Source organism: Ailuropoda melanoleuca, chromosome X (assembly GCF_002007445.2).
Source record: "Ailuropoda melanoleuca isolate Jingjing chromosome X, ASM200744v2, whole genome shotgun sequence".
NCBI classification, from domain to species: Eukaryota; Metazoa; Chordata; class Mammalia; order Carnivora; family Ursidae; genus Ailuropoda; species Ailuropoda melanoleuca.
In genome coordinates, this window is record NC_048238.1 from 32,461,518 (window position 1) to 32,478,565 (window position 17,048).

Genomic DNA, 17,048 nt, shown 5'->3' on the forward strand with positions numbered 1-17,048 from the left:
GTGGCTATCTTTAGAATACATAATCTGCTACATCCATATATATTAAAAATTGGAAAAATTACACCACTTTTAGAATTTATCTTATTCTAGTAACAGTCATTTAGATCTCTGTTATGGAAATTAATGAATTGATTACGCCTCAAATTTCACGATCACTTATTAAGCCCAAATTAGCACCATTAACAATGTAGAGTGTATACAGTTCACATGACTTAAAAAAGAAACCACCCTTGTGTCTAGGTTGGTCATCTCTTGTACATCAGTCTGACTTCCCCTGGAGTTTTGATACCATGTATAGATAGAAATCGAGGGTTGTGGGTGATTTACTAACATCCAAATTATGGGGCACAAATGTTTACGGTTTAGTAGGAAGCTGAGGCTTCCTTTATTGGACATTTGAAATGCCGTTCTTCACCCAATAGTGGACATAATCCATGTTGTACTAGTGATTTGTCCCTGAAAGGGGACAGTATATGTCAAAATGAACATTAATAGATATGGTAGGTGGGTAGGCAGGCTTTCTACAAGTAGCCCCCAGGATTCCAGGTCCTAATCTCCAGGATCTGTAAATGTAATTAGATATCACTTCTATGAGATTGCGTTGTTATATGACACAGTTGATCTGTTAAAAAAAAAAAAGTAGGTTATGGAGCATCCGACTCTTGATTTTGGCTCAGGTCATGATCTCAGGGTTGTGGGATCAGCCCCATGTCAGGCTTTGCACTGGGCGTGGAGCCTGCTTAAGATTCTTGCCTTCTCCCTCTGCTCTTCCTACTGCTTGCGCGCGCGCTCTCTCTCTCTCTCTCTCTCTCTCTCTCTCTCTCTCTCTCTCTCTCTCTCAAAAAAAGTAGGTTATCAGAGTGAGCCTAATCTAATTAAGTGAGCCCTTAAAAGTAGAGAACTTTCTCCAGCTAGTGGTAGATGAGGAGGGATGGAAGGAATGTCAGAGAGATTGAAAACATGAGAAGGGGCACCTGGGTGGCGCAGTTGTTAAGCATGTGCCTTCGGCTCAGGGCGTGATCTGCTGGGAGCCTGCTTCTTCCTCTCCCACTCCCCCTGCTTGTGTTCCCTCTCTCGCTGGTTGTCTCTCTCTCTCTCTGTCAAATAAATCTTAAAAAAAAAAAACAAAAACGTGAGAAGATTCAGTACATCATTCCTAGCCTGGAAGATGCAGGGACCCACCTGATAAGAAATGCAGGTGGCCTCTAGGAGCCGAGAGGAACCTCTAGTTGCCAGCCAGAAAGGGAATAGGGACCTTAGTCCTACAACTGCAAGGGAATGGATTCTGCCCACAACCTAAATGAACTTTAGGTTGAAGCAGATTTGCCCCCAAGGCCTGGAGATAAGAGCCCAGCCCAGCCTCACCTCTTGAGAGACCCAGAGCAGAGAACCCAGATGAGTCCCCCAGACCGCTGACGTACAGAACCATGAGGTAAATAAATAGCCGTTGTTATAAGCTGCTTGGTTTATGATGATTTGTTACACAGCTGTGGAAAACTAGGACAGTGGATCAAGAGAGCACCAGGGTAGAATCCCATTATTTCTTTTCTTTTTTCCTCCTGTGGTCACAGGAATGAGGTACACCCTAGATGGTGCGTAAAAGCACTACAAAGATGTCTGTGACAAGTGATGAGTATCACAAATTCAGGTATTTCTCCAAAACAAAAAGAAAATCTGTTCATTTAATGATTTTCATGTATGTGATAGAGTTTTTTTTTTATTGTTTCAAAATACCGTCTTCCATTATGGAAGGTGACTGAGCTCTAATCCTGCCTGGGGGATTTATAGACTAAGGCAATAATAATTCAACAAATGACTGGGGGAATATGACTGTGAGAAGGGCCTACCTGATCCATGTACACAATTTCCACTTTATTCTTAAAGCAGCAAAGAGTGGTAAGGTGTATTTTCACTGATTCTGTGGAATTTAAAGGACTCGTTTAGGGAGATTTTTGAATATGTATTTTTGGAGGCTTCTTTGGAAATTTAGTAGATTTATGTAGGGCTATCCTTTGTTAATGAAATTTTGCCTCACTGAAATGTTCGTGTACCAAGCAGAGGCGATAAAGCTCAGACTGTTGGTCATTCTGCAGCCCCACCAAAGTACAACATTGTCCTGCTCTCAGGTGTTGTCTCTGGCCAATAGCAGCAGCCTCATCTGGCGTTTTGTTATGAATCAACACATGGCTGACTTAAAAATGCTTAAGCAAACCCTTCTTTACATTGAATTTTTCATTCCTATATATCTCATTCTGTTCATAGAGTCAAATGCTTTAAAGCTTTGGTTTGAATAAAAAAGAAACTTAAGGGGCGCCTGCGTGGCTCAGTTGGTTAAGCATCTGTCTTCGGCTCATGATCCCAGAGTCCTGGGGAGCCCCACATTGGGCTCCCTGCTCAGAGGAGAGCCTGCTTCTCCCTCGCTCTTTGCCTACTGCTCTGCCTAGTTGTGCCCTCTCTCTGTCAAATAAATAAATAAAATCTTAAAAAAAAAAGAAACTTAAAAACACACAGGGCTGAGTTTGATACTTAACCCACAGAAGAAGAAATTTTCCATCTCTGTCATTCTTTCTCAATCTCATTTTCTCCCCCTCCCTCTCCCCTTCTCTCTTGCCTCCTCCATCCACCTCCTGTTTTTAATATGTATCCCTCCCCCACCTTCATGCCAAAAGGCTTTAAGCTGAGCATAACTCTCACTTGGGCTTTCCCCTTTTGCCAGTTAATTTCAGAAATTTTCAAAGATTAAATATAAATTACTTTGAAATAGTGAGGCACACCTTTTTGCAATAATCCTTACATCCAAAAGAAGGTTGAACTTTTGAACAATTCATTTATAAGGTGGGGGAACCTATTCAAACTTACACAAACATTTTTTGGCATGAGGTTTTGAGGTTGAGAGATAATTAACCCATTCCACGAGAAAACCCATTTCCTTACTAAAGGATTACTCTCTTAGATACACTTTTATCCCTCAGGCTTAACTTCTTTCCATGTTTTATTCCTCTGGTCTTCCTCTGCTGTGCTGTTTCTGACATAGAAATTATCTGGGGGAAGGTAGTTTTAGGGCAGAGGCAAGACCTGACTCAAGATGGGACCAGGAGAGTCTTGCTAGGACAACAGGAAGCAGATTGATGGTCTTCGATTACTTCATGTACTCTACGTTGTCCTAGGCAGAGTAGCTGGATTCCATTAATTACACACATGAATGCACTCAATAAAGTCCTAGAAGCCTGTATTCCAGGTGAAAATTCCCTGTCTGAATCATCTGTTTGTGTAAAAGATGTGCTACGTTTCCAATGCTTTGTGTTCAAAATTGCACTTATTATGTTTCATCTGGGTCACAAACTCAATGCCTCTAGAGGCAAGGAAGGTAGACAATAGAAGATAGTGGGGACTCTGATAAATTGAGAGCATGTACTCTGTCTTAAGGCTGTCCTTTTTGGAAATGTAGGAAGCATTTGCAGTAAGCAGGCTTTTGCATCTGAGGTGAGCACTGGAGGAATAGGGACACCGCACTGACTGCCTCTGCAATGGTCCCCAAAGCTTCTATGAGAAAAATCTAAATTCAATGACCTCAGTCACCACCATCATGTTAACGTGAATTATAAATTCCATGATCAGAAAGGGATGAGGGGTCTTAGGTGGTAGCTCATGTATTACATTACAAAACAGTAATCAGCCACTTTCCATTTTTTCTGGGACTATCCCAGCACAAACTGGGTGGAGTGAGGACTTGGTTCCAGTTACCGCTATGCAGTGAATCCAATAAGCATGATTTTCTAGCAGGGAATCCCTGAAGTTGATGAGCTTTGCTAGTCCCTCTGACACTTAAATTTAATAACTTAGTGATTCTAAAACTCTATTTAAATATTGTTTCAGAGCATAATATATTGTACACTTGATTTAAAACAGAAACTCCACTGTATTCAGTCAACAAATTAATCTGATTCTACCAGTGATTCATAGCAACCACGTAAACAGCCAGAAGGAACCAGAAAATTTTTCTTCAGTAAGTCCTCGTGAGGCAGCATCTTTCCCTAAATCTTTATTTCTGAAACTACCCTTGAAGAATGGATGCAATTGCCTCAGGGAATAAATTTTTCCTCGGACCCTGTCATTTGGCCTCTGTTGGGGTTTAGTCAGGTTTTCCAAGTAAGTCTCCTATCAATTGTCCAATTGTACCTTCTCAGAACTCTTTCTCCAGAGTCATCATACAGTATAATAAAAAAACCCCACTGTATTGTACACTTGAAACTAATATAACACTGTATAGCAACTACACTGGAATTAAAATAATAATTTCAAAAAACCCCAAGAAAATACAGTGGTTTTATGTATTTATTGCTGACTTCCCATAGATTTTCCAGTCCCAGTTTATATATCCAGGTTAATATTGATGTAAAAGATCACACCCTTGTCCAAATTATATAATCCATTATGTGCCTATTCTTCACTCAGATGACTTATTTGTATACTCCATATGTACACCTTCTAAGGGAGAACTAATGAGGAAAATGAGATCACAAGGAACCCTTGGTTTCAATCAAAGTTCACCAACTCATCCAGTTGCTAAATCCAGCTTATAGGAATGTTTTATCTTGACCGTTGCTTTTAATTTTTATGAAATAATAGCAAACATTTATAAATGGGGGAAATTTCATAGAAAATCCATATTTTTGCTTCCTCTTTCAGAAAATCAGAAGACCAGTCAATACTGGTCTCAAAATTTGCATGCCCTTCTGTGTTTACCTTAAATACAAAAGGTTGCTTACTGCAAATACTTGCTATTCTCTGAAAGCTTGTGTCTGGGGAGAGGGCAAGAAGGCAAGCTTACCTTGTGAGGGCAAGGTCCCTAGAGATAGCCTCCAACCAATAACAAGTGGGCTGTTGGTAGATAAAAACACCCCAACTTCTTTGTTGATCAACTGAGGTGTCAGACATGTTCTCAGTGCTTCCCAGTATTCTCCAGAAGGATTGAGCCCCAGTTGCCCACAGTGGTATGTAGCTGGCTTGATAAAATATCTTTTTTTGGTTTTCTTCCCTTCATTATCTCACTTCCCTACTTCCAAACATGTTTACATACTTCCTAAAGAAACTGCTTGAACACAAATCTTTGTCTCAGGATCTGTTTTTTCGGGAAACCTAAACCAAGACAGGAAATCTGATCTAGTCCTTCAAAATTCATTTCGACCAAATTAGGTATAGTGCTAAAGAAGACTCGTTTACAGTTTAGAGTCACTTTGCAGCTTTTTTTTTTTAAGATTTTATTTATTTATTTATTTGACAGAGATAGAGACAGCCAGCGAGAGAGGGAACACAAGCAGGGAGAGTGGGAGAGGAAGAATCAGGCTCATAGCAGAGGAGCCTGATGTGGGGCTTGATCCTGTAACGCCGGGATCACGCCCTGAGTTGAAGGCAGATGCTTAACTGCTGTGCCACCCAGGCGCTCCCACTTTGCAGCTTTAAAATAAAATGAAAATCTTTAAAAGACTTCCTATATCTTTTATACTTATTGATGTTAATAAAATGCAGTATGTGGGCTTAGGGTATAAATCATTGTTGAATGCATTCAGTGAGGTCTCTGGAATACAGGATTCATAGTCAATGGCAGGAGAGCTGTTAATGTAAGGTCTACATCACCAAGGATGGATGTAGGAATACAATAATGTGGGACAGATCCTTGACACAGAACAGGGGCGAAATACAGCCTATGGAACAGTCTACCAAACTAAAAGGTTACTGATTGGGAGACGGTATTTGCAAATGACATATCTGATAAGCGTTAGTGTCCAAAATATATAGGGAACTTAGCTCCACACTTGAACAACCCAATTTAAAAATGGGCAAAAGACATGAACAGACATTTCTCCAAAGAAGACCTACACATGAAAAACAGACACATGGTCAACAGATTTAACATCACTCATCATCAGGGAAATGCAAATCAAAACTACAGTGGGATATCACTTCACACCTGTCAGAATGGCTAAACTCAAAAACACAAGAAGCAACAAGTGTTGGTGAGGATGTGGAGAATAAGGAAACCTCATGCACTGTCGGTGGGAATGCAAGCTGGGGCAGCCACTCTGGAAAACAGTGTGGAGGTTCCTCAAAAAGTTAAAAATAGAACTACCGTATGACCCAGTAATTGAACTACTGGGTATTTTCCCAAAGAATATGAAAACACTAATTCAAAAGGATATCTGCACCCTTATTATTTAGCATTATTTACAATAGCCAAATTATGGAAGCAGCTCAGGTGTCCATGGAGAGATGAATGCATAAAGATGTGGTATATATACAATGGAATATTACTCAGCTATCAAATAGAATTAAATCTTGCCATTTGCAACAACACGGGTGGATCCAGAGACTATAATGCTAAGGGAAATAGTAAGATGCCATATGATTTCTTCACTTATATGTGGAATTTAAGAAACAAAAAAATGAACAAAGAAGGAAAAAAAGAGACAACCTCCCAAAAACAAACTTTTAACTATAGAGAACAAATAGAGAGTTACCAGAGCAGAGGTGGGTAGGAGGATGGGGGAAATAGGTGACAGGGATTAAGAATACGCTTACCTTGGGGCGCCTGGGTGGCACAGCGGTTAAGCGTCTGCCTTCAGCTCAGGGCGTGATCCCGGCGTTATGGGATCGAGCCCCACATCAGGCTCCCCTGCTGTGAGCCTGCTTCTTCCTCTCCCACTCCCCCTGCTTGTGTTCCCTCTCTCGCTGGCTGTCTCTATCTCTGTCCTTTAAATAAATAAAATCTTTAAAAAAAAAAAAAAAGAATACGCTTACCTTGATGAGCACTGAGTAATGTATAGAATTGTTGAATCACTATATTGTGCACCTGAAACTAGTATAACACTCTATGTTAACTAACTGGGATTAAAATAAAAGGCTTAATTTTAAAAAGTCCTTGGGAGAGAATATCATCAAAAAATAAAAATGCAAATGACCATGAGAAAAACCTTTTCCTTGTTCTTTATTATTTTTCCTGTCTTCCTACCTGGAAAATGGGAAGACATGATGAGTGGAAGAGCAGCAGCCACCTTGTGACCATGAGGTTGAAAGCCATACACATCATGTGTGGTAAGGCAGGGAAATCAAAGGAGTGTGGGTGCTTGAAAAGAATATGGAGCCTCCCGATACGATGAATTAACCATTCCTAGTCTTTTTGTGTATGAAAGCCACCATTCAGAGAGTTTTATTTAGCTAGCGGCCACATGTAATCCTGATTAATAATTCCCTTCCATTTGTTTAAAAAAAATCTGTAGCCTGTGGGCCAAATCCGACCTGCTGCCTGATTTTGTAAATAAAGTTTGTGATATAGCCCTGCTCATTTGTTTATATGTTGTCTGTAACTACTTTTGTACAACAGCAAAGTTAAGTGGTTGTGACAGAAATCATATAGCCCACAACGCCCAAAATATTTACTCTCTGGTTCTTTTTGGAAATAATTTTCCAGCCACTGATATAGAATATAGCACTTATATAATATTTTAACTTATTTTTAAAAAATAAGCTGGCAAGGCATCTAATTGGTCATGGCTTGCTCTCACTACCCCACACTAGAGGATAGCTTAATAATCTCACCCTGTGTGTGTCTGCAATGGCTTTGAAAACTAAGTGGTGTGTAGTGGCAGTGTGGAAATGCAGCATTGAGCATGACTTTTTGGCTAATTGAAAGACTGTTAATTTACAAAGTTAATAGATGCCGATATGATTTTACTTGTAAGGATGCAACATGGTGGTATGTACAGTGAATGCCTAAGAATGTGGATGGTTGGGGGAGTCTGGGTGACTCCGTCAGTTAAGCGGCTGCTTTTGGCTGTTTTAATTCTGTTCTCCAACAGACTTGCATCCCATTTACTTATGATTCTTGCCTAAATTATCACTATGTTAAATTGCTTAATATTGATCTCCTAACATTCCCTCTACATTATAAGTTTTCATTTTATAGTAAAGAAAAGCTTTCCCTCCTTATCCCTTATTTGCATTTTATGCACTCAGTATAAACTAATGGTGTCTTATTTTATTCAATGGGTTAGACTCTTTTGTTTTCCTTATTTATTTTGCTCAGGTTGTCTCTTATTTGTCTAGTGCTAGCTCCTGTGTCCTTTAAACATGGCTCCATCTATATTTGACTATTCTAGAAACGTGAACTATAAAGTATTCTATTAATGTACATATTTTATCTGTCACTGAATACTTGTGGGTCCTTAGTGTATTTCCAGTTCTCTTTGGTGTCAAAAGGTATGCAAAGGTAGTATAAGACATAACTTCTTCCACCAAAGAATGAAAATCTCACTTATTATGGTAGTACTAACATAGATAAAGCAATTAGAGACCAATTAAAGATGATATATAATGTGATCTAGTTTTAAGTTTACTGATTATTTCTAGTTTATTACTTCTAAAGCTGATTCATACCACTTAAAATAGCAACACATCTCATCATTGTGAAATAGGAAACAATTCTTAGTCTGTAAGTAAGGCTTATTCCTATGACACTATATAGGAGAGAGTCAATTAGCAAGCTACCTAAGATTTGTCTCTCTGCCTTCAGTGTATGAAATGCAAATTTTAATGTAGTTAGACAAAGAATTTCAGGTTTTACAACATCACATATCACATAAATTTGTGGAATGTTATCTGGTAGAGTAGATGTTTGGCCAATTTTGTGGTTAGCTAGCTAATCCTTGAAATCAGTTTTATACATTCCAACTTTATATAGTACAATCAGCTAAGATTGTCTCACTGTATCCTCTATGTCTCGTACCATCTCTTTTGTATTTTTCATCCTTTTGTCTTTCTGGGGTTTTTTTTTTGTCTTTTTTTTCCCCCCAGACTAGTTTCTTCTGTTCTGTCTTCCAGAATACTAATTCACTCCCATTTTATCTGTCTGGTAACACTCATCTGTTGAATTCTTCATTTTGGCTATTGCCATTTTTTTTTTCTGTTCTAGAAATTCTCTTTTTCAAATGTGCTATAGAACTCACAGTTTCCAGTTCTCTCCTGAAAATTTCAGTCTTTTCTGTTTTTTAACATCGTAAACATAGTCATTTTAAGATCTGTATCTGATGTTAACTAGACCTATTGTAATGAGCATTTCACAAAATATACAAATATCGAATCTTTATGTTGTACACCTGAAACTAACATAATGTTGTAAGTCAATTATACCTCAATTTAAAAAAAATGGCAAAATAGTACAGGTCTATGGCTCCCAAACCTACATCTGATGTAAAAAGCTGGGCACCTCTATCTAGGTTCTAAATTTGAATTCAGTTCTGTGCAGAAGGCATTGTACTTGATCGATTTGGAGAATGGATCCAAGTTAGTCTAGCTCTAACTTTCACTTTTTGAAAAACTCCAGGGCTTTTCAGTAGATACCAGTTTTCCTTAGAGTTAATGGTTAGAACAGGGCTCCACAACAGCATTTATATAGGAGGTCAAGATAAATGGTTATTTAGGGAAGAAAAAGAACAATGGCAGAAGGAGTTTTAAGTGGAACTGAGTGTGTAATAAAAGCTCTGTGCATATCTAATAAGGCTACAGTCGATAGGTTGATTAAACACGTCAGGTGAGCAAATATATCAGAAAGACAAATTCTTCCCTGTCCTGTCGTATGATTGCAACATGGGCAAATGGGACCAAAGAGTCATAACATTAAACTATCACAATGATAAATAATGTCAAGGATGTTGTGTTACGTCGCAGTTCTTGCTTATGTTCTAAGTGTGAAATGAGCAATAATTTTAATGATAAACTTTATTTTGATGATGTGGTCGGCAATGTGTGTCCTTTCTGGGTTAAAATAATGAGAGAATTTCAAGGCAACTTCTTTTTTAAGACAAAGGAAATCATTTTTTATCTTAAATATGAAGTTTGTGGATTTTTTATCTTTTGAAATTATTTAGATAAGATCTAAGTGCTCATTGTGTGGATCTAGGTAGATAGGATGATGATAAAAGATGCCATCAGACCTCCTACTCATTTGCCAGTTCTACGATGGGAAGAATAAAAACACAGAGACTCAAAGCTAATTCAGATAAGCCCCAAAATTGTGTGGTTTCTTCAAAGTCATCATAGATGTCAGAGTAGGAGAATACTGCTCTTCTAAAATAGAATACTCGATAGGTCATGTCATGAGTGCTAGTTAGGGGAGAATTGTAGAACAGCATCACTTAAGTTTTTCCCCCTCCTTCTTTATCCATAATGTCTAAGATGGAAACGTTCTCTATTAACCCTCCTCTCAACTGACCCCCCCTTCTAAAAAAAAACCTGTCTGATAATTCTAATATCTAAAGCTCCATGGCTCTGTTTCTGTTGTGTGATGTTTCTGCTGGACTTTAGTCTTTAACAAGAGCCTCAATTATTCCTGTTTGAGGATCCACATTTCCAACAACAGTGCTAAAAGAATCTGTTCTTTTCCGGGAAAAAAGTGTGTGTGTGTGTGTGTGTGTGTGTGTGTGTTTGAAGAATGGATGATAAAATTATACAATGGGGTAGGATTATACTCTATAAAATTGCAGTCAAACATGGTGAAGAGGGAAGGGACTAGATCCATGCTGTGTCCAGATCTCAGCTTCTTTACTTAATATCTGGTAAGCCTCAGTTTCCACATCCTTAAAATGAAATATTAACAATAATTATTTCATGGAGTTGTCATAAGAAGTAAAAGAGATAATACGTATAAAGTACTCACCCCAGAGCCTGGCAAGCACTCAATAAATGTTAGCTATTATTATTCTTAGATATTCAGAGGAGAGAGTCTCAAGTTTTGCATGTAGGAAGCATTTAAGATGGCATTATGCATTAATTTATTCATCAGTTATTTTATTTGATATGCAATAAATATTTGTTGAAAGAAAGAATTTGAGCAACTGTAGAGAAGGTGAGCTGAATCTGAAAAGGAAGGGTGGAATCGTAAAGAGACAAGAGTAAAGGGTGCATAGAAACAGCCAGGGCAAAGCTGAGAGTCAACATGATTCACATGTGGGATAATGGGAAGATTGGGATGTTCCAGAGAAAGATAATAATCTACAGAAAAATGATGGGCAAGTATGATCTTGTAATGGTCTGTGATTATCTTCAATATATTGCCACTTCTGGGTCATCTTCTCCCGTTCCTAACTCAGTCTTATGGTATTAAGCTGATTATGTGTACAATAATGCAGCTATCACCTATCAAGTAAACGAATGGGCTTTTTCTCCTGATGTAATAGATACTCCTTGAGTAATCTGAAAGGCTCCATTCCATTAAAGTCTTTAGCTCGTGTGCCCTGTGTCTTTTTATATGTAATGATAAGAATCCTTGAGACCCATTTTACATGAAGTTACTAGAGCAGTGATTCTCAAGCTTTAGCTTATATTAGAACCACTGGGAAGAGAGCCTGTTACAGGACATATTACCGGGCCTCATTCTGAGAGATGTTGATTTCTTAGGTCTGGAATGTGTCCCCAGAATCTGCCTTTCTAATATGTTCCCAGGTGATGCTCAAGCTGCTGGTCCAGGGACCACGCTGTGAGAGCCACTGTACGAATGACATCGAGTTATGTCAAGTACTGAACTTGATAGAATTAGAGCATGTTTTCTTTAGGTAATTTTCTGAAATCTATATTTAGTTGTGCCTCCTACCCATGGAAGACAATTATTTGAAATAAGGTATAGGGAAAAAGACCCCATTTAATTTATATTTTATCTTAGTCATTCCCTTGCTGTAATTTTGGTTTTGATTGTCTTGCTGTTAAGGTTAACTGTTTTGAGAGGCCTAAGCTACCATTAAACTCCATTAGCGGTATAAATTTTCTGATACTTCAGAGCAGTCCCATTGCATTATTCATAAATCTGAATGGGTTGAGTGGGAGTTTTCCTACAAGTGATTTTTATAATAGGCCTTTCATAAATGTAAGCTTGGACTCTTTCATCAGTGCATTCTTGCTGTTCATAATACGTCAGCATTTTAAATAAAACGTATGCAAATTTTATGGCATTTTTCCTTTATGATCATATATCTCTTTAAAGGGAAATACACCTCACTTCAGATTCCTGCTAATTGTACGTGCTGTCGCCTCCTACCTAAATGAGTCACATGCCAAGTAAATCTTCTGACAAGTACCTCAAAGTTGAAGTAATTTTCACACATTCTGTCTCGTTCTTCCCTCATCGTTCTTGAATGCATTATGAGCAGGAAATTACTTTGCTGAGAAGAGTTAGAGGGAGGTTTCACCACATGGTGCCCTACATATCCACTCAGCTCCAGTCTTCTGTCAGTTCTGTCCATTTCCTCCTTGGCTGGGCCTCACTTCCTCAAATTAAATGAAGAGGAGACTTTTGGGGCCCTGTGTAGCTCAGTCGGTTAAGCATCTGATTCTTGATTTTGGCTCGGTGATGATCCCAGGGTCATGAGATGGAGCTGGCTTAGGGCGGAGCCTGCTTAAGATTCTCTCTCTCCCCCTCTCTCCCTGCCCCTTCCCCCCATGTGCTCACTCCCTATGTCTCTTAAAAAAAAAAAACCAACAGAAACAAAAACTAAAGGTTTTTGTGTGTGGCAGACTTCTAAATCTTGGTAAAAACAGGGAAGGAAATAGTGACAGCCCAGCCCAGTACCACGAATAATTTACAGCGGACTCTCATACCACCATGTTCTCAATCCCTCAGCTCTTCCCTATCACAAGGAGTTTCTCCTTAGGCCTCCATATTGCTTATGTCCAGGACCCTTCCTCCCCCTCTCCCCTGCTCTCATTCCTACTTCCCTTCCTGCAGGCCTCCTTCTCAGCCACGTTAATCTCTCTTTTTCTCTCTTTCACAGAATCATTCGACTCTCTTTTCTGGCTCTCAAACTTTGAGCAAGGGCCCCTGTATTTCTCCATTACAAAAGTTAGTCAAAATCCATCATCAAAGTATTTTTCTTAACGAACAAGCTATCTACCTCTGTGGTGATTTGGATCATTGCCCTAGAGAAGAATAAGTGGCTGCAGTCAGATTCTTTTCAGTATCTTTTTTTTTAAATTCCTGCCACATTGGTTAAAGGAAAGACCACTGAGAGTGCTTCTGTGGATTGGCACGAGTTTGAGAAAGAAAAGGAAGGTGAATTAAGAGGTGCATTCCTGGCTTCGAAGTCAGATTCCTGGTGCTGGGTCTGCTTTTCTTCTGCAGCGTTGTCTTTAAACAAGACAGTCTGTGTTTCTTCATTTGTTAACTGAAGGAGTCAGGTCAGTGTTCTACAAGCTTAAGCAGAAACCTAAAGACAAAATCAATTCACAGCGGTGCCCCTGAAGCAGGGAAGGGGGCCAGACCCACCCCCTTAAGTCTTCTTCCTCCTTGGCCCCTTGAGCTCCCTCACAGCCCAGTTGGGAAAACACTGATCTGGACGGTTTTCATCCATGGTTGTTCCCTGCTTTTCTCATGTTTCTGACCAGAATTCACAGTTCACTGTAAATGCTCCTTGTAAGTAGAATGAGAGTAGGTAGATGGAAGCCTGAGAGAAATGCTCCATGCATAGCTGAGGAATTTTGGAGTTGTCTGATGTTCAGTCATGCGTTGTTGCCCTGGGCTAAGCCATAACCAAATCTCCTTTGTCCCCACCCTACGTATTCAACGTATTTGAAGGTAAGCCAGTCAGAATTGCTGGATCACTATATCATACACCTGAAACTAGCATAACACTGTGTGTGAACTTTACTGGATTTAAAATTTAGAAAATAAAAAGTCTGTCACAGATCTGGCCTATTTAAGAAAAGATGTCCCTGTTGAAAAATATTTTTCTAGAAAAAAGAGTCTGGGGGTTATTTTGATTGAAATTTGACCTTTGGGGCGCCTGGGTGCCTCAGTTGGGTGTCTGCCTTTGGCTCAGGTCATGATCCCAGAGTTCCAGGATGGAGTCCTGCATCGGGCTCCCTGCTTGACAGAGAGTCTACTTCTCTCTCTGCCACTCACCCCGCTCGTGCTCTCTCTCTCTCTCTCAAATAAATAAATAAAATTTAAAAAATAAATAAAATTTGGTAGAGTTCACCTGTGAAGCCATCTGGTCCTGGACTTTTTTTGTGGGGAGTTTTTTGATTACTGATTCAATCTCCTGGCTGGTATTCAGTCCATTCAAATTTTTTATTTCTTCCTGTTTCCGTTTTGGTAGGTTATATGTTTCTAGGAATTTACCATTTCTCCTAGATTGTCCAGTTCGTTAGCATATAATTTTTTGTAATGTTCTCTTACAATCCTTTGTATTTCTGTGCTGTTAGTTCTTATTTCTCCTCTTTCATTTCTGATTCTGTTTATTTGAGTCCTCTCTTTTCCCTTGGTGAGTCTGGCTAAAGGTTTATCAATTTTGCTGATCTTTTCAAAGAGCCAGTTCCTGGTTTCATTTATCTGTTCTATTGGGCTTTTTTTAAAGCCTCTATTTCCTTTATTTCTGCTCTAATCTTTATTATTTCCTTCCTTCTACTGGTTTTGAGTTCTATTTGTTCTTCTTTTTCTGGCTCCTCTAAGTGTAAGGTTAGGTTGTTTGAGATTTTATTAGTTTCTTGAGGTAGGCCTGTCCTGCTATAATTTTCCCTCTTATGACACTAGCTTTTGCTGCCTCCCAAAGATTTTGGACTTTTTGTCTTTGTATTCTCTGCTCAGTTAGTTTTATTTGTGATTGCTCTGTGCATGATAGGACATTTCTTATTCCCTTCAGAGAACTGCTATCATTTTAACTGGACTTTATATCTTTTTTGTTTTATAGAGCCCTTCTGAAGAATACACCTATTTTGGGTATGTGTGATGGTTATACTTTCACTGTTGAGTAGAAGTAAAAGGTGCATAGATTTAGCAGGCAGACTTTGGTGTAAATTATGATTTTTCCATTTGGTAACCTTAGTCAAGTGACTTATGTGTTCTTTATTCAGTTTCCTTACTATAAATGAGGATAGTAATAGCTGCCATCATAGAATGTTGTGATTAAATAAGATAACACTTTAATTTGAAAACTCTAATTTTCTTCTCTGTTTCCACTCCATCTTCCATTTATTTTTCTGATACTTGATAAGATTTCCAAACTAGGTCAAGGTACCAAATGACCCAGTCAGTTCAAGTCCAGATGCACACAGTTCCAAATTTCCTTCTCCATAGTTTCATTTTTTTTCAACTGAGGGAACGTTTCTTAAGTGGACAAGCCTTACTCCAAGAGGCTTCAGTTTTCTAATTTTCTTGAACTTACTTCATTTAAATCCTGAGTAATTTCTCCCAATTTTATCCTATTATCAAGCAGTGTAAGGGACAGTAATGATAGGGAAAATCATATAACAGAGTAGTAAAGGTTAACAAGGGGCACCTGGGTGGCTTAGTAGGTTGAGTGTCTGACTCTTGGTTTCAGCTCAGGTCATGATCTCAGGGTCATGAGATCGAGCCCTGCATTGGGCTCCACGCTCAGTGGGGAGTCTGCTTGAGATCCTCTCCCTCTCTCTATGCCCCTCCCCCCACTCACATTTTCTCTCTCTCTCAAATAAATAAATAAATCTTAAAATAAACAAGAACAAGAAGTATAACATGAGCTGCTTTTGTTTACTACAAATATTATTCTTCAGAATTTTAGAGTCCAAAAGCATCAATGAAATCAATTCTCTGCATTAGTTTAATACATCATTTTTTTAATGATTTTTTTTATTATATTATGTTAGTCACCATACAGTACATCCCCGTATTCCAATGCAAAGTTTGATGCTTCATTAGTTGCGTATAACACCCAGTGCACCATGCAATACATGCCCTCCTTACTACCCATCACCAGTCTATCCCATTCCCCCACCCCCTCCCCTCTGAAGTCTTCAGTTTGTTTCTCATAGTCCATAGTCTCTCATGTTTCATTCCCCCTTCTGATTACCCCCCTTTTCTTTATCCCTTTCTTCCCCTACCGATCATCCTAGTTCTTATGTTCCATAGATGAGAGAAATCATATGATAATTGTCTTTCTCTGCTTGACTTATTTCACTTAGCATTATCTCCTCCAGTGCCGTCCATGTTGCAGCAAATGTTGAGAATTCGTTCTTTCTGATAGCTGAGTAATATTCCATTGTATATATGGACCACAGCTTCTTAATCCAGTCATCTGTTGAAGGGCATCTCGGCTCCTTCCACGATTTAGCTATTGTGGACAATGCTGCTATGAACATTCGGGTGCATATGGCCCTTCTCTTCACTACATCTGTATCTTTGGGGTAAACACCCAGTAGTGCGATGGCTGGGTCATAGGGTAGCTCAATTTTTAACTTTTTAAGGGACCTCCACACTGTTTTCCAGAGTGGCTGTAATACATCATTTTGACTAAATGTTGATTCTCCAGGTTAATCGCTTCTCAGTCTGGCAATACTTTATAAAATATCTATCCCCTTCTCAAATTCATACAAGAATCTTGATACTTTTTTTTTCAGATTAAAATGTCCCGTGAGAGCTGGGTATGTTGGAGTTGTGAAGCCTGAAGTGAATTCTTGTGGAATTCATTCAAGGAGATTTTCATGTTTTGTCTTCATTTGTTCCATGAATATTTATTAAATTTCTGAAGCAGAAATAACATAAGTAAGACAGCCTCTATCAACCCAAAATCCACAGTTGGATAGGAAGGAGAGATTTGCAAACCACCACGGCCTCAACTTAGTTGTTACTGCTCCTTTTTCATGTGTAAACCCTTCAGATCTCTGTTTAGTCTCAAACATATCATCTGTTTAGTTTGCTTCATAGAAACCATTGCCAATTCCTTTCTTCTCTGGCCCCCCTCCACTATACAGGCTGAAAAAGCCCGAGACTCACTTTCCTATTCTCCCTTGTCAATGAAATATAAGGGAAATTTTTCTGGGGCTCATGAAAAGTCTGTATCTTCTGATAAAAGAAACAAGGTACACGAGGAGAAAGTCTGCTTCAGTTTCATTTCTATCACATCCCACATTTGAATGTTGTCTTTTAATTGTGATGCTTGGAACTGGGAAAGCTGTCTTGCAGTTATGAAGACACCAGCTAAATTCCATATGTTAAGTATGGTCAAACATAACAATAGAAAGAGCCTAGG

The 17,048-nt window shown here is 38.9% G+C and overlaps 1 protein-coding gene across 1 annotated transcript in view; it reads left to right on the forward strand.

Moving 5' to 3' along the window:
* Window positions 1–17,048, forward strand: part of SYTL5 (synaptotagmin like 5) — a 305,352-nt gene that overhangs the window by 96,913 nt on the left and 191,391 nt on the right. The window lies entirely within an intron of this gene.